The 18,958-nt window shown below is 38.3% G+C and overlaps 1 pseudogene across 1 annotated transcript in view; it reads left to right on the top strand.

The window, feature by feature from the left end:
• Positions 1 to 18,958, top strand: part of LOC135363090 (alpha-mannosidase 2-like) — a 144,584-nt pseudogene that overhangs the window by 32,429 nt on the left and 93,197 nt on the right. The window contains exons 5-6 of the transcript XR_010408806.1: positions 7,546 to 7,673; positions 16,237 to 16,410. The product of XR_010408806.1 is annotated as an alpha-mannosidase 2-like (transcript). The remainder of the gene's footprint in view (positions 1 to 7,545; positions 7,674 to 16,236; positions 16,411 to 18,958) is intronic.

Genomic DNA, 18,958 nt, shown 5'->3' with positions numbered 1-18,958 from the left:
ATGCAGCTGCTGTGAACTCTATTATAGATATACAGGAAAACATATGTACATATACCTGTGTGCAAATACATGTTTATTATGCAAATGATAGCATGGCACGCACATTGTGCTGATCTTTTTCTGAATGAGTCTTTTTTTATTGTAAAATATTCATAACGTAAAACTTAGCATCTTACTGATTTTATTTGTACCATTTGATTGCATTAAGTACATTCACATTGCTGTGCAGTCATAACTATCATCTGTCTCTAGAACTTTTTCATGATCTCAAACTGTAACCGTACCTGTTACACAATAACTTGCCACTCACCTTCCCCGTCCTGCCTCTGGCATCACCATTCTACTTTCTGTTTCTGTAAGTTTGACTACTTTAGGTACCTCATATGAATGGAATAATATGTGTCTCGCTTTGATTTCACTTAGCACAAAGTCTTCAGGGTTCATCCATGCTGAAGCAGGTATCAGAATTCCCTTCCTTTTTTAAGGCTGAATAATGATATTTTATTGCATGAATATACCACATTTTACTTATCCATTCATCCATCATTGGACATTTGGGTTGTTTCTATCTTTTGGCTATTGTGAATAATACTGCTGTGAACATAGGTGTTCAAATATCTGTTCAAGTCCCAGCTTTTAATTCTTTTGTGTGTATATCCAGAAGTGGAATTGCTGGATATGTAGTAATTCTATGTTTGAATGTTTGCAGGACCCCTCATGTTTTCCACAGCAACTGTACCCCTTTACATTGCCACCCACAATGTTCAATAGCTCTGCATCCTTGACACCTATTTGCTGTTTTTTTTTAATCTAATTTCCATCCTAATGGATATTGTACCATGCTTTTCAATCTTAATATATCTTGGAGAACCTTTCAGGAAAGAAGAGCCCTTCTTTTTAAAGACAGTATAAAAATCTATTTTTTGACTCTTCCCAGTGGGTGACCATGTAGTTTTATTTCTGGTCTTTTGTGAATGCATGGAATGTATCTTTATATTTAGTGTGTATAATGCTTCTGTTTATTTTTATACTTTATTTTTTGACTTAATTTGAATGAACATGTATAAAAGTGTATATGCATTTTACAATTTGATAGTTACTGCCAGAAATGTGTAACAGTACCTATTTCCATACATCTTTGACCTCATAGTATGTTACACAACTTTTTGATCTTTCCAATATGATAAATAAAAGTGACATCTTGAAGTTTTAATTTGCATTTCCTTATGAGTGAGGCTAAATTTCTTTTCATTTTTGGGAGGCCATCATTTCTGAAATATATGCTGCATATTCTTTGTTCACTTGTCTTTTGAGTTATTGGTATCCTTTTTAATAGGAACCCTGAGTGTTAAATGGTGAGGAAACTAGGTGTGACTCCTGCCCTCACGGAGCTTACAGTCTATGGAGGGAGAAAGACAGTAAACATATAGTGTGTAATTAAGTTTTGTGATAAATGTTATAAAAGGAAAGTTTGGGGCTTTATGACAGATAACTGTATAGGTGGCTGAGCTTTAGACGAGATGTGGTGGCTAGGAAAGGCTCCAGGTGGATCCACAAGAGCCGGTGAGGCAGGTGTTGCGAGGGAAAAGATGCCAGGCAGAGAACACGTGGACAGTGAAATGAAAGGAGTGTGGCTGGAATGAAGTGAGGAAGGAATGATGAGAGAACACATTTGCCATCTGTCCCTCATGTTCTAAATCTTTATATAATTTATTTTAGAAAGAGAGAATGTGTGAGCAGGGGGAGGGGCAGAAGGAGGGGGAGAGAGAGAGAATCTGTAGTAGACTCTGCACTGAGATCAGAGCCTGACCTGGGTCTCGATCTCGCCACCCTGAGATCATGACCTGAGCTGAAACCCAAGTCGGATGCTCAGCCAGCTGTGCCACCCAGGCGCCCCCTCGTGTACTATAGTTTTAAAGACAGGTGTCAACAATATTCAGAAGTATACGATGAATATCCCCAATTAGTATTCTATGAGGGGTCTTAAAACAGGTTTTATTTTTGTTCTCATATATTAGGTACTTCCCATGAAAGGCGTATGAATCAGGCACATGATAAGCAAATGTTTTTAGGCTATTAATTGATTTGTTGGGAGCCTCCATCTTTTGAATTTTCCACGTAACTAAATTTTTATTTAAGAATGAATCCCTGTACATCATCTTATATTATTTCATATTTCCCCAGATGTGTGATTACAAATTCAATTCGTTTTCTCATGTGAAATTAATTTGTGGTTCTTTGAAGCTGGCTAAATGATGCATTTTTTACTACTAAGTTATCTGTAACCATTTCCGCATTAGGGAAAAAAGCTCTCTGAGTCTATCTTTCTATGTGTGACCAAGTTCCAAATGTGTGATGAGTCTACAGAGGGGAAAAAGTGACACTCAGAGAAAATGATTTGCAGCTTCGTGTGGTCAGCAAGGACATTCTTAAGTGTAAATTCTGCATCTTAGGCAAATTGAGCTGTGACAGATATGCTAAGCCTAATTTTGATCGGTTATTTTGTTAAGCTTATTATACCAAATTCCTAGGCAATGAAATAGTAGAAACAGAAATGTGTATTGCTGTTACCAGTGGTTACAAGTCAGCCATTTGAAAAAGTGAAACAGGAGTGTTGTTAATGTTGAAGTTAATGCCTGGTTTCCTATTTTCTGTATGTCTATATTCTTCTCTTTCCCTCCCTTTCCCTGTCTTTTCACTTTTGTTTCTAGATCTCATGTTTATTAGGAAATACGAGGAAAAGTGTACATGCAAAAATTTTGCCAGAAGCCAGTCTCTTGGCAGAAACGATGAATAGATCCGATGGAGTGGGCATGTCTTTTTCGATTTTGTATTCCTCTGGGCCAGAGAAATAGCTCAGTTTTGCTTGTTGAGCACTAAGTGCATGGACATTGGAAGCACCTGTATTCTAAGTGACTTTTTCTGTAGCTGTAGGTACTTCCCATTGCTTGATTTAAAAAAAAAAAAAAAATCAAAGTCTCAAATATACAGTTGCGGTCTGTCTTAATTTTATTTTCATCATGTTGCTAACAGTGGCAATTTATAAATATATAAATAATATATACTTAATATATAATATATATTTAATATATATTTATTTTATATATTATATATAAATAATATATATATAAATAAAAAAGCCACCTTTTTGTAGGCTACCATAGCCTTTCTATTATTGCTTATAAATATTTTTCTAAGTCTTTCCTGAGGTGGTGTTTCTGTAGACTGGCAGTTCTACTTTTTGTACTTGTTACTAAATGATGAAGATCATTGCTGTGTTTCTCAATCATCAGGTTAATGTTTTCCTCGTGTTTCTTTGGACCTTTTTTGTTTTTCTGTCATTCATGAGATACTTAACTGCATATATTCTAGAATACAGGCATATACATGGGAATTTTGTGCCCTTCTCTCTTCTGCAACTGCTGTGTGTGGGTTTCTGGTTTGGTTTGGTTTTGGTTTTGGGGAGTGTTTTTGCCTAACACAGTGAATATTTAATATAAGACCACACCTTCCTGCCTCTAGGAGTCTTCCAGTTTATCATCTGTTTTTCACCATTCTTATGTATAGACTAGGAAAACCAGGCAGTTCAGTGGAATAGGAGTACTCACCAACCTGATTGTTTGGCCAGGTGTCTAGTCATTGTTATATTGCTTCGTACTTCATATCATGTTTTTTTTTTTTTTTTTTCCGTTTGGTTTTTCTTCTGCTTGGTTAGAGAAACTATCCTACGAAAAGCTAAAACCTGTGTCCTTTCTGGCCTGCGACTGTGACATTCATGCCTGTTGTGACCTATTCATATAGTTTTTCTTAAAAACCTATATGAGCATGCTCTTTCAAAGTATCAGTCTTCTGGCTTATATGACATAATAACTTGGCTTTCTTACAAGTTTGTTTTAAATCCCTCTGAGTGAAGCTTTTATAAATAAAACTATATCCCATTCTTTTCCAGTAATGTAATTTGCTATTTTAATCATATAAATATTTAAAAAATTTATTTCTCAGCTTTATATTCTGGCCCACCAATGTGTCCTTTTCTGAGTAAGTCGCAATTACATGGTAGCTTTTTAACTGTAAAAATGCCTTTTACCAAGTGGGAGCGTAGGTTGCACCTCATTACTGTTTTCTAGAATGTTTCAGGCTGTTTGCACAGATTTATTCTTTTTATCTTTCACATTTCTTATTGCCTCTATTTCATTTTATATTTTCCTTCTGCTTGGTCCTTGACTCTCCTTTTGATTGTTTTCTCCTCACCTCCTAGCTTCTCTGTTTCCTCTTTGTTTTAGTCCCTCCAAGCTTAATTTTTCTATCAGCCTCTTTTCTTGAACTTTTCATCTTCGGTTAGCTCCTTTGGGGTGTCTCACCATCCTATCGGACAGCCTTATCCAAATTTATGTTTATGATCCCAAAGTGACCTCCCTTCTCACCTCCACTGTGTGTGTCACACTACGGTGCCGTTAGACACCAGGAATTAACACCCAAGACATACGTGCTTTCGTCCTTTGTTCTATTGCCAGTCATTGCCCAATTCCCATGGATGATTTTTCATGAGACACCTCCTTTCTCTCCTTCCTCTTCCATATTTCCTACCACTTTCATATTTTTTAAAAAGATTTTATTTATTTCTCTGAGAGAGAGAGAGCAAGCAAGCAAGCAGGAGCAATGGGAGAGGGGCAGAGGGAGAAGCAGACTCCCCTATGAGCAGGGAGCCCGACACGGTGCTTGATCCCAGGACCCTGAGGTCATGACCTGAGCCGAAGACGGACACTCATCTGACTGAGCCACCCGGGGGCCCCACCACTTTCATATTCTGGGTCGTACCACCTCACACCCAGATTGTTCAGACCCCTTTCCACCTGGCCCCTTTCTGTCCAGTTTATTTTGCATATGTCTGTGAGCTTCATCTAATCTAAAACTTTCTGTCAATACTGACTTTGAGCCGAGAGTCTCGTTCAGTCATTCATCATTTATCTCACAACTGTCAGAGTGCCCCTTACATGCCACACACACTTCTCAGTGCTGGGTGTGGATAAGTGAGCAAAACAGCAGGTGCTAGGGCGCCTGGGTGGCTCAGTCAGTTGAGCGACTGCCTTCGGCTCAGGTCATGATCCTGGAGTCCGGGATCGAGTCCCACATCGGGCTCCCTGCTCGGCAGGGAGTCTGCTTCTCCCTCTGATCCTCCCCCCTCTCATGCTCTCTCTATCTCATTCTCTCTCTCAAATAAATAAATAAAAAATTTAAAAACAAAAAAACAGCAGGTGCAAGTCCCTGCTCTCTGGGAGCTTACATTCTGCTCTCATGGTGGGTGGGGTTGAGGAGGGAGAGGGAGGAGACATACATGGAAACGGAACAAGGTAATTCTGGTTGGTGATAAATGCTATCGTGTGAGAGTGTGGTAGTATGGTGGGAGAACTGATTTAGGTTGGGTGCTCAGGGAGATTTCTCTGGGCAGGTTTTATTTGGGCTGAGACATGAGGACACCTGGGACCAATCAGTTTGGGAAAAATAGGAGAGAAGAAAATAAGTAGGTAAAAAAGATCGTGGAAAGCATTTTAATGCATGGGAGGCTTTTCCTGCCTTCCCAAAATTGACAAGTCAGTCTTTAAGATAACCATTGCATTCGAATAAGAACTCAATACTGATCACAGACATCTGGGGCATCATGGGGAGGAGGAAGGGATAGACTGTTTACAAATGGACCTGGGGAAATTAGTTAATGTATATAGTAGGTATGATTCTTTGCTCGCTTAGCTGTTTCTTGGAGTCCATTCATGCCTGGGGATAGGGATCATGTAGCAAAATAAAACTGAGATGAGAAATTCCATCATTGGAGTGTTTTTTTTTTTAATTTTAATTTTTAGACTTCTTAATCTGTAATTTCTATTAACTGTTCAGAAGCAGCAAAGACTTTGTTTTGACCAATTTATTTCTGAAATTTTCCAAAAGATCTCTTTACTGGAGTGCTGAGATAAGGAGCCACGTTTCTATATTGATGGCCAGAGTTTAAATCCCAGATCTGTCCTGACGTCTCAGGCTTCCACGTACTGGTCATAAGACTTAAGAGCTGGGTCTGGGCCAAGGCCTCCAGAGTGTGGCTAAATCTGGCAATCACCAGAAAGATAAGAAAGAGAACTGACTGGAAGCAGTTTGACAGTAAGAATAGGATAAAATAGCCTTGGATTTAGTTGTGTTCTTAAAGAAATGTGGGGTTTTTTTTGTTTTGTTTTGTTTTTGGAGATTCCCAGTTTGTATATTGTTAAGTTCTTGATTTGGGCCTCTGAGAATCTAAGGTTTGACTGGACATTTGGGGTTTTTTAGGCACTATAATGAGCCATCATAGTGTCCATGTGAAATTATGTTAGTTGGTGATTCCCATGGCAATACAGGATTAAATTAACATTTAAAAATTTTATACAAGGAATTATTCATTCATTTTTAAAATTTGTGTCCATTATCCACTCTCTCACTGGTTGTATGGTTATGCACATGTTTGAATAAATCAGATGTTGTGTTAATGTAGTGGATTCTGTTATAGGCTTTGTAGGAAAACGTTTATCTTCTATACCTCTGGGCTGCTTTAACAAAATTTGGCTTGGTACTCGGCTGTTCAGGGTAGGTATCCGGTGATGTGTATCCTTATTAAAGCTGCTTTTCTTTCTGGAATTCTACACAATTTCTCAAGCCATCTTACTGCAGACTGACAAGTCTATGGCATTTAAGGTGTTTGCTTAAATTCTTGACCTCTATACTTCCTCAGGTACTTCTTCAAATTTTTAATAGTCTGCGATTTTGTTTTTTTTTTTTGGAGGAAGGGATCTTCTTGTAACAATTCAGTTGTTCCAGGGGTGGGGAATCTAGTTACCTTGTATGGCATTATGGCAAAGGAGTACCCAATGGACAGATAATGGTAATGTTAGAGCTTTTCACTCAGTAATGTAAAATAAACTATATAGACACATTTTAACTGAATCTGGAGCAAAGTGCTTTATGATGTTTTCTGTATTCCCAGAGGCATATGTTATTTACTGGCTTTACCTTTATTATTATTCCTTTTGTGTAGTTTGCATGATTAACTTACCATTGTCAGAAGGACTAAAATGAATATTGATATTCAATATAGGTATATTGAAACAAATATCATGCTTAAAACGACAGCCCTCCAGTAAACATTCAGGACATACTGCAAGTAAAGCACCTTGCTAGGTGCTTTGTAAGATTCAGAAATAAATCAGATGTGTCTCCTGACATCAGGATCTTTGAAGTTGTCTGGGAGATTATAACCTTATGAAAAGGAACTTCCAAAGTGACCTGCAGAGGCTTTGCCTAGGAAGGAAGGGTCACATACACACGCTTCACTAAGGATGTTTTATCACCAGGGCCCCAAAGTTGAAATTTATTCCCTGGTTTAAAAAACTTTTTTAGTAACTCATGTAAGTAATGGTTATACTTGCTTAAGGGCTGTCCCTGATGTTTACGCTATTTTAAATCTTTTATTTGAACTTTTCTTGTATATGTTATTGTAAACTCCTATATTTATTTTCTCTCTAGTTTGCTACAGAATGGTCAGTTTGAAATTGTGACAGGTGGCTGGGTTATGCCTGATGAAGCTGCTCCACATTATTTTGCCTTAATTGACCAACTAATTGAAGGACATCAGTGGCTGGAAAAAAATCTAGGTATGTATTGACGTCTTTTTCCTTCATTTGGACTACTTTGGGCAATTAATTTTGGGGAACATGAGATGAGGCTCTATTTTATTTTTTTAAATAACTGATTTTCCCAGTATTTTTTTTATCCTTCATTAATTTATGATGTTTCCTCCATCATAAGCTAAGTTGCATAAATATAATGTGGTCACTTTTAGTGTCATCTACTTTGTAATCTATTATTTTGTGTACTGTTTTTATTAATTTTTAGAATAATTTTCTTCTAACAGTATCCCATTGGGATTTTAATTTTATATTAGTTAAGACTGTTGGTTAGAAGAGGCAAAAACCTAATTTACTTGCCAAAGAAAAAGAAGAACAAAAGGAAGGTATTAGTTTTGTCATTGAGAATTCAAGAGGTACGGTAGGTTCAGGTAAAGTTGGATTATATTGTTTGGACACTATCTCTTTTGGCTCTGCTTGCTTGCTTGCTTATTTATTTATTTATGAGAGAGATAGAGGGTGGGGGAGGGGCAGAGGGAAAGGGAAAGAGAGAATCTAAAGCAGTCTCCATGCCCAGCATGGAGCCCTACTCGGGGCTTGATCTCACAACCCTGAGATCGTAACCTCAGCTGAAATCAAGAATCGGATGTTCCGTCGACTGAGCCACCCAGGCTCCACTTGGCTCTGCTTATTTTTGCATGGCCTTAGTCTTCTCCTGGTTCTCTTCACATGGTGAGTAAGAGGGCCATAGGCAACTAGGATTCTCATCTTCCCAGTCTAATCAGTAGAAGTTTTTCTTAATGTCTTACCTAATTGTCTCACTTTGGATTAAGTGCATAATTCTGAGCCAGTTTCTGTGGCCAGAGGTGTAGGGGCTGAAATCATCAAGCCCTAGTCAGTTTATTGGAAATGGTCATGCGGGAGAGGGGTTTGTGGAAGGCATGGTCCGCTCTACTGGAACCATGTGAATAGGTCCTCCATGGGAAAGAGGGATCTTGTTACCACAAGACATGGGGAAGAGCACACTGCCCTGATAAAACCAGGTGTTCACTACAACTGGTAAGAACATGGGACTCATTTAAATCTTTGCAGTACCTAGTATTTGCATCCTGCAATGTGGTATGTAATTCTTTTCAAATATTTCATATCTGAGTACAATTTTGTAGCATTTAGGAAATCCAGGTCCCCAGACACCAGCCAAGGGCAAACCTTCCAAGCAAGACCTTTCTAAAGATAGCACTTTCAGACCTCCTGTGTTACCTCTTTTTTGTGTACAGGCGTGATATCTGCAGCTTATTCTAATAACAACAACAATCACACCAATGATATGGCAAAAGAAAAAGTAAAGCAAATATGTTAATAATTGTTAAATCTGGTGGAGGAGTTTATGGGAGTTCTTCATATTTTTCTTAAACTTTTTCTTTTAAGTTTGAATTATTCCAAAATATAAAGAAAGAATGAATGGGGATGGCAGGGATTTTATCTCTAACACAGAAAAAAATTTTAAATAGGAAAAAAATAGAAATGCCAAGAAGTAAGTCCAATAAAAAACATCTATCCTTACCACACAGATACTGTGGAATTGTTTCACTGTGTTTAAACTGTGTAAAAACAATGTAGTTTATGCTAATCACAGATGCTACTGTGATCATGTATTGAGTTCTTTTCCTTCTGGAAGTCCAGAATCTTAATATGTACTGCTAGGCTGAGGATGCCTCCATGACCAGCCCCCAACAAATACCCTGAACGCTGAGTCTCTTCAGGAGCTTCCTTGTTTGATAGCATTTCACTTTTGTCACAGTTGTTTCAGTTGTCACAACATGGAGGGATTGAACCCATCCTTTGTGACTCCATAGGGAAAGGACTGTTAGAAGCTTGTGCTTGGTTTCCCGTGGACACTGTGCCCCCTGTGCCTTTTCCCTTTGTGGATTTTGCATTGTGTCCTTTCACTGTAATAAGTCATAGCTGTGAGTATGACCATATGCCGAGTCCTGTACATTTTCTTAACAGCTCACTAAATGGGGGTGGCAGACTTAGGGACCCCCTACACAGTGCCACTTTTCTTAAATAATTATGTTCTAAACCAGGAATATTTCTTTTATAAACTTCAGTTTGGGGATTTTTTTCTTTATGTTTAGCTTTTATTGACATATAAGTTCTATGCAGTGCAACATGCAAATCTTAACTATAGAGTTCAAGTTTTGGCAAATATATATACCCAGTTAAGCCACTTTTTCATCACCCCCGAAAGTTCCCTCATCCTCCTCAACTCTCCTGCAGCCAACTGCTCTCTGATTTCTATCACTGTAGATTATTTTTGCCTGTTTCAGAACTTCGTATATATGGACTGACTCCTTTGGATCCATCAGTTTTTGCTCAGCATAAATTTTCTTCTTAAAATTGTGTTGTCTCCAATATCATAAAATTTATCCACCTAAAGTATACAACTCAGTAGTTTTTAGTCTGTTCACAGAGTTGTGCAACCGTTGCCACCCTCTATTAGAACATTTTCAACATCCCCAAAAGAAATCTCTTACCCATTAATAGTCACACTCCTTTCTTGACTCCACCCTTCCCTGCCCCAGGCCCATGCCACCACAAATCTACTTTTTTTTTTTTTTAAGATGTATTCATGTATTTTAGAGACAGGAGAGAGTGTGTGGGGGGGGCAGAGGAAGGGCAGAGGGAGAGAGAGAATCCAAGTAAGACTCCCCACTGAGTACAGAGCCTGACATGGGGCTCAATCTCAGGACCCTAAGATCATGACCTGAGCCTAAATAAGAGTTGGACGCTTAACCGACTAATCACCCAGGAGCCCTCTCACCTGCTTTTTGTGTGGATGGATTTGACTCTTCTGGACATTTTACATACACCGAATCATACAATATGGCCTTTGTAACTGGCTTCTTTTACTTGGCACGATGTTTTCAAGTTCATTCATGTAGCATGTATCAGTGCTTCATTCCTTTTTATAGCTGAATAATACTATTTTGTTTGGAAAGACCACAGTTGTTTCTCCTTTTTTCAGTTGCTAGACATTTAGAGTGTTCCCCTTTTTGGCTACTGTGAATAATGCTGCTATACACACTTGTGTAAGGTTTTGTTTGTTTGTTTGTTTTTTGTTTTTTTTCCCCCAGCAAATATATTTTTTTAATTTAAATTCAATTAGCTAACATATAGTGTATTATTAGTTTCAGGGGTAGAATTTAGTGATTCATCACTTGCATATAACACCCAGTGCTCATTACATGAAGTGCCCTCCTTAATGACCACTGTCCAATTACCCCATCCCCCTAGCCCACACTAGCGTAAGTTTTCGTGAGGACATATGTTTTCATTTCTTCTGAGTTTATACCTAGGAATGGAATTGCTGGGTCATATGGTAGCTCTGTGTTTAGCATTTTGAGGAGCTGCCTAATTGTTTTCCATAATGGCTGCACCATTTTACATTCCCCCCCAGCAATGTATGAGATTTCTAATTCCTCTACACGTGCAACATTTGTTATTGTCTTTTTTATTTTAGCCATGCTAGTGTGTATGAAATGGTCCCTCATTGTGGCTTTGACTTGCATTTCCCTAAAGACTAATGATGTTAAACGTTTTTTCATGTGTGTATTGGCTATTTATATATCTTCTTTGGAGAAATGTCTGTTCAAATTATTTGGCTATTTTTACATTTGGGTTCTTTGTCTTTTTATTGTTGACTTGTAAGAGTTCTTTGTATATTCTTGACGCTAGTTTCTTGTCAGACAATGATTTGCCAATACCTTTTTCCATTCTGTGGGTTGTTTTTCAGTTTCATGAAGGTGTCCTCTGATGCACAAAAGCTTTGATTTTGATGAAGTCCATTTTAGTTTTTCTTTTGTCACTTGTGTTTTGATGTCACAGCTAAGAAACCATTGTCTCACCTAAGGTCATAGGATTTACTTTGTGATTTTTACCTAGGAACTTTATGGTTTTTAGCTCTTACATTTAGATAATGGACACATTTGAGAAATGGAATATCTTTTTGTAGCTTTGGCTGCATTTTGTAAATTCATGTTCTGTTTTGTTTTTTAAGCAATTTAGAACAACAGCATGTTGTTTTGGATACTTTATATTTGGTCATGGAATGCTTTTTAAATTGTTCTGTTTTTTGTTAATTTCTGCTTTTGTGACCTCTGTTATGCAAATATGATCATTATAAACCTTTTGAAGTTTGAGTTATTAAGATTATCTTTTGCCCAAAATATCATAAACTTTTTGAAGTTTGAGTTACCAACATTGTCTTTTGCCCAAAATACCTGTTTTTCTAACTGTTCCCTGACTTTTCTTAAGCTTTAATATTAAATGTACTTGGAATAATCCAGTGACTAATTATATTATTCATATTACTTCTGTTCTAATTTTTAAGTCTGTTAGGTTTGTCAAAAATTGAGGGGTGTATTTTATTCTTTTTAATGACCATTTCTTGTCATTTTTCCTAACAATTTTTACTTTATTATGTATTTTGATAATCTTGCTTGATGGCACAAAATCTTTTTCATGATCTTTCCTGGTATTATTGGCAAACATACCCTTTATAAAACTTTGGCGCTTTTTTATGCTGCGCTTTTACCTAAATTTGCCCCTTACCCCTTTTAAAACAGTACTTACCATACCAAGGAAAACCCTAGTGGGATACTGGGGTCCTTTCTAGGTCTCTGCCTAGCTCTCACCTCCTTTCATGTCAGAGTTTTAAAAAATATGGTTTACATTCTTCCTTTTCTGTATCATCACCTCCCAGGGACTCTTAAGTCCACTGCAGCGAGGTTGCTGCTCCTGTGGATCATGTGAGTTTGATAGGGAAAACATCCCTAACGTTGCTAAAATCTGACATCACTGTAGAATTTGATGGTGATTTTTACTCTCACTTGTAAGCTAATTCCGCCCTTGTTATTTGGGACATTGCAATCCTTTATTATTTTATAACTTAATTTTGATATAATTTCAAACTTATAAAAAGCTGCATGACAGCTGGGAAGGGCTCTTTCATATGTCCTGTACTTAGATTCATAACGCATGTTTTTCTGAACTATTTGACAGTAAGTTGGAGGCATCTTCTTTCTTTATCTTCCAATACTTCATTGTGTGTTTTCTAAGAAAATAAGGACATTTTCTTCTTAATCTCAGGAAACAAACTGAGGGTTGCTGGAGTGGTAGGGGGTGGGAGGGATGGGGTGGCTGGGTGATAGACTTTGGGGAGGGTATGTGCTATGGTGAGTGCTGTGAATTGTGTAAGACTGTTGAATCACAGACCTGTACCTCTGAAACAAATAATACATTATATGTCAAAATAAAAGAAGATAGCAGGAAGGGAAAAATGAAGGGGGGGAAATGGAGGGGGAGACGAACCAGGAGAGACTATGGACTCTGAGAAACAAACTGAGGGTTCTAGAGGGGAGGGGGTGGGGGGATGGGTTAGCCTGGTGATGGGTATTAAAGAGGGAACGTATTGAATGGAGCACTGGGTGTTATATGCAAACAATGAATCATGGAACACTACATCAAAAACTGATGATATAATGTATGGCGATTCACATAACAAAATTAAAAAAATTTAAATTAAAAAAAAAGGACATTTTCTTATATAACCAGAAGAAAGTTATCAAATCCAGAATGTTAGCAGTGATATAATACTGTAATCAAATTCATAGGCTATATTCAAATTCTCAATAGCATTTTTTTTTTTTTAATAAAAGGTGCTTTTTTTTTTTCCCTTTAAGTCCAGGATCCAACCATGCTCATGTGTTGCATTTAGTTATCACATCTCTTCAGTCTCCTTTAATCTGGAACAGCTAGCTCCTCAGCCTTTTTTAAAAATTTCTTGACCTTGATATTTTTGAGGAGTGAAGGACTTTGTTGTAGGAAGTCCTTTTATTTGAGTATGTCCATTTCCTCACGATTAGCTTCCGGTTGTTTTTCCTTCCTTCCCTCCCTCCTTCTTTCCCTCCTTCCCGCTTTCCTTCTTTCCCTCCCTTCTTCCCTCCTTCCTAACCTAAACCAATCTACTTTTTTTTTCTTTTTAAAGATTTTATTTATTTGTCAGAGAGATAGAGAGCACAAGCAGGGGGAGTGGCAGGGAGAGGGAGAAGCAGGCTCCCCGCTGAGCAGGGAGCCTGATGTGGGACTCGATCCCAGGATCCTGGGATCATGACCTGAGCTGAAGGCAGTCGCTTAACCGACTGAGCCACCCAGGTGCCCCTAAACCAATCTACTTCTTTTGCTCGAATATCACTGCAGTGATGTTCTGTTGGCCTCAGTGCATCCTGTCAGGAGGCACATGATGTCTCCCTGTTCTAATACTGGTGCTGCTAGCCTTGGATAGTTGCTTAATTTGGGTCTCTTAAGTTTCTTTGCTGTACTGTTACATCTTTCTTCTTTAATTAATAACTTATTTGTGGGTGACACATTGAGATTAGCTAAATATCCTGTTCCTCATCAAACTTGCCTGTTGTACTTTTAGGATCCATTGATGGTTTTCTAATTCTGTCATTCCTTCTATAATTATTAGTTGGCATTCTACTGAAAGGAATATACCTTTCCTTTTTGTTTTCCTTTATTTCCTATTTCTTTTTTTATTTTCTTTTTATTTAGGGCTCATGGATCTCGTGGCTTCTTATTTTATTCAATGGGTTATAACCCAGTACTATCATTGTTTATTTTGATGCCCCAATTGTCACACATTTGGATAGTGGAAGCCCCTACAGGCTATCTCCTGAGTTATTTTAATATGTTCCGATGATTCTTTGACCATTTCTTTACTTTATGCTGTAAGTATATGTTCCAGGCTTATTTTGTATTTTCCCAGCCACCGTCCTGGGATGAGCCATTTCTTTAAGGTTATTTTTAATAGAGCATAGTGTTTAGAAGTCATCATCTAGAAGCTAAGGTGTGCTCATTGGTCCTGAGGTGTTACTGTATCTAGGCCCTCCTGGGGCAGAGCTAGAAAATGGCTGTGGGTGTGGGTGTGTGTTACAAAACTGTAAGTTAGTGCTGATACCTCCTATTTCAAGTCAGGGTTCTAAAGTACATTCTGCTCTCCCACATTTACATATTTGGTAGTTCCTTAACAGTGTGAACCCTGGCTCCCTGGTCTTAATTTGCTCAACCTTAGAATACATGAAAAGTAGTTCCAGAATTGTTAAACCATACCACCACAAAAAACCAAAAATACTAAATTGAGTGTGATTCAGTGAAACAACTGACAGCACAGAAATATGAGCTAAATTGGGTGGCTCAGTCAGTTAAGCATCTGCCTTTGGCCCAGGGTCCTGTGTTCAAGTTCTGCATCAGGCTCCCTGCTCAGCAGGGAGTCTTGCTTCACCCTTTACCCCTCCCCCCTGCTCGTGATCTCTCCCTCTCTCTTTCTCTCAAATAAATAAAATATTTTTAAAAAAGGTTTCTTTACAGTTTTTAGAGGTGAATTACATATGTGAAAAGCAAAAATATGTGGTCAGTTCTTTGAGTTTTGACACATATTCTTGGTCCTCTGAGAGTTCTGACTTTTTCTCCTCAGTCTCCTTTGCTGGCTTCCCAGCTCTGTGTTCATCTTCAAGATTGTTCCACAGAGTTCTTCCCTCCCCTCCATATTCTGATACTCTGTGTTACACCTATTTGCATGATATTCTGTGCAGTCAGGATCAAGATAAACTCATTTTTGTAATCCTAGAACCTCTCATAGTCTAGGTATATGGAAGTGCTAACCAGGTGTTTGAAAAAAATGCACATAGTAATACTACGTCTATAGATTTCTATAGGTTGCATGTACAAGTTTGCTTTTGAGTATCCTGAATAAATAAAAGATCAGATTTGTATAATGCCAGATGACTAGTCTTCTTTCATTAATTCCAGTCTTTACATTTATTATGTTTATTTTTTACATTGTACCCTATGTGAAATTGAGCTATATCTTTAGTCAATGGCTCTTAACAGTTGCTGTTAGTCAGTTGTGGAAAATTCCATTAATCCTTTCTCGGTAGAGAGAAAGTACCAGCATTATATTATATTACAATTTTATTATATTTCACTAAGATTTAACGAAATATGGTGCAGTTATTTTGGTCACTTCTGCTACTGTATAAAAAGACGATTTGAAGCTATTGTGAGGTATGAAAGACAGCCTGAAAATTCCTTCACATTGGGATTGAGGAGTCCAGGTTGAAATAAGTTAGCTTACTTTTCCTTATTACATAGCAAGTTGCTGGGTTATCCACCTCAAAGGAAAACAAGACTGTGAGGTCTTAGAAGGATGGGGGCTAGGTCCTGTTTGTTTCTCTAGCTCCACTAAATGGCAGGAGCTTTCTAGTGTCTATGAGATGGCAGCGTGCTGATTTCAGTGCCAGTTGAGTAACCTCTAGTGCGATTCCTCTGCCTGGGAAGAAGACATGGCAGTGGCAGCATCCTCCCGTCTGGGAGCCCTGCTGGGAACGTATGCTCAAGGGGAATGCTGGGCAGATGCTTTGTCCTCAGACCCAGAATACCATAGAACTCTGATGGCTCTGAATGGATTGTGACTTCTTTTCATTTCATTATCAGTTAAAAAAATAACACTTGTTTTCTTTATCGACAGGAGTGAAACCTCGGTCCGGTTGGTCTATTGATCCTTTTGGACATTCACCAACAATGGCTTATCTCCTCAAACGCGCTAGATTTTCTCACATGCTTATTCAGAGAGTTCATTATGCAGTTAAAAAACATTTTGCATTGCATAAAACGCTGGAATTTTTTTGGAGACAGAATTGGGGTACGTAGGGTGTGATGAAAGTGGAAGATCTCACTTGACCTAGATGTTATTTCATAAGGGTTATGAACTCCTCCTGTTACGGGCTTTATTCAGAGTGTCAGTCTTGAAAATTAGGTTGCTTCAAGATATACGTTCTTACGATTTTTTTCCCAGTGTATTGGTGTTAAGATTCTCTTAAGCAGTGGTGAGGATATTTATCTATAGAACACTGTGGATTCTTTTTTATGCCTAAAGGAAGTAAATAAATGTAAGGAATTAGTCTTTTGCAAATAATGCTTTTACATGCTTCTGTTTTGAAAAGGACTTGTTTTATCACAAAGTTGAACATGTGTGAGAACTTATATCCAGTCCTTTATTTCACATTCAGCCTGTGTTTCCTCCTTCTGTCTTTCCTGTCTCTGCATCTAGTAAGAATTGCCTTTTAAACCATTAATCCTGTCCTCCTGAACAGCCCTCCTATTACCTGTCCTGCTTGTTTTCATGCTGTATTCTGTGGGTGCACAGGTGTTCCCAAGGTCATACTTCTACAGCTCTTTGCTGAGGGGTGGGAAGGAGACAAGATTTAGGCTTCTTGAGAGGTTTTTGCCTTTCCCAACCCCCATTTAATTCAGAATACCTTATTATTTCTTTTTCTTTATTGAGTTCTTTATTCTGGGCCATGCATTGTACTGTATGCTTTATATCTGCTCTCTCACTAGATCTTTATCCTTTATCTTCTCTTCTCTCATTATCCCTCTTAAATGGTGAAGAAATGGATGCTTAGAGCTGTGAAGCCTTTTGCCAAAGTCGTACAGGTAGTAGGTACAGAGGCGAGATCTGAATCCAGCTTTGTGTAGTTCAGAAGCCCAGGCTTTTAAGCCCCTGCCATTCACTGCTTTCCCGGTACTGGGCTTTCAGTAAGATTTCATCCACAAAAAGGGTTCCGTTGCTAAAACAATGTTCAGAAATTACTGCATTGCATCATACTTGTTTTCCTGTGTAAGTTAGATCCCCCCTTAAGTGTTTTCAAAAAATCGTTTGTAAATCTAGACAGTAACTTCCTGATACGTACTGCTGTTTTTTCAATAAGGAAAGAAATTAACTATATAATTTTTTATTCTGGAAATTAAAACCTGTAGGGAAAACGAGAACTTGTAGGGGGTTATATCCTGTATAGTTTGATCAAATGCAAAGAGCATATTAATTAAAAAAAAGGGATTGTTAATTTGAAGAGGCCCTACTTAACAGTATTGCCTACATTCAAATTGCCCATAAATACCAATCAGCAAGAAAGTACTGAGTACTTTTATGTACTTAATACCATGCTTGGAAGAAATACAGAAAACTTCCTTGCCTATCAGGAAATTATAGTCTTAATTTGATGAAAGACAAGACCAACAGCAGCAGATAAACTGAAACGTGTAAATGAGCTGCTAAATAGTATGGCTGAGGCGAAGGGGTGGGGCTGTTGAGTGTCTTTGATCTACTGGAGGAGGGAAGAGGAGTTGTCACCGAGGGCCTCTGTGCGGTTAGCAAGCATTAGTGACCAGATCCGTGATGTCACACTCGAGTGTGATTCAGTGAAGCAACTGACAGCACAAAAATATACAAATTATAAAAGCTTTAAATTTTGGAAAAGAGCTGGTAATTAACTAAATGGAGCACGAGATAGAACTGGAATATGTTAGCACTTACCAGATAGATTTGAACATGTTGCTTCAAAATTATGCTTTGGAACTCATTTGAGCTTCTTTGTGTGTTCTGGTTCTTAATGAAGGAGGTATTTTCATTTTTTAAAACGTGCGTGTTGCTTTTTTGTTTTCGCTGTTGTGTCTGTCTTTGTCATAAAAGCAGCACATAACCCATTGCTGAAAAGTAGAAATCCACACTTTATAAATAAAGAGGGAGAGGTATTTACAGGTCAGGAGCCTAAAAGGTAACCATTTTTAACCCTTGCTCAAGTCCTCCATCACTGGGTGGTAGGCTTCTGACCTCTCAAGGGCAGTGATAACAACACTTGCTGGCATTGGGGATTTAATTAAAGACAGTTCTGCATCAGGAACCAGTGCTCCCTTTCAGTATATTTTTTGTTTGCTTCGTTTTTATTCTTGGGTTTGTTTGTTTGTTTGTTTGTTTGTTTGTTTGTTTTGGTTTTAAGAAGTACTTCCCCTTGTCCTGTGCTGCTTTCTTGGTGAAAAGTCCTGGTGGCTCTTCATTGGTGAACAACGGGGAGACTCTGTGAACTCTTCCGGTTGCCCTTTCTTCTCCTCACAGCGAGAAATAGATAGGAATTTGCCCAGCATTCTCACAAGCCTCCCGACTTCTTCCTTTCCTCCTTTTATTCTCTTCCTCTCTCCTTCTCTCCTTTCCTCTGCGGCTAGTGTCATGGTCTTCCCCAGTGTGTCCCGTTACTGATGTGTGGACAGATGTGGCAAGGAGCTGGCAGCCAGGGATGGACACAGCCCATATTTTTGGATGAGCCAGGGATAACTTTTGCTTCTGTTCGTTTGTATCTTTCCAGGCCAGCACACGCTGGTCCGTGATGGGTCTCTGCTCAGTTTAGATAGAG

The sequence above is a fragment of the Mirounga angustirostris genome, unplaced genomic scaffold (genome assembly GCF_029215605.1).
Source record: "Mirounga angustirostris isolate CCGP_5_RB_7025 unplaced genomic scaffold, mMirAng1.0.hap1 SCAF_18, whole genome shotgun sequence".
Lineage (NCBI taxonomy): Eukaryota > Metazoa > Chordata > Mammalia > Carnivora > Phocidae > Mirounga > Mirounga angustirostris.
This window is presented reverse-complemented; position numbering and strand designations above follow the sequence as displayed.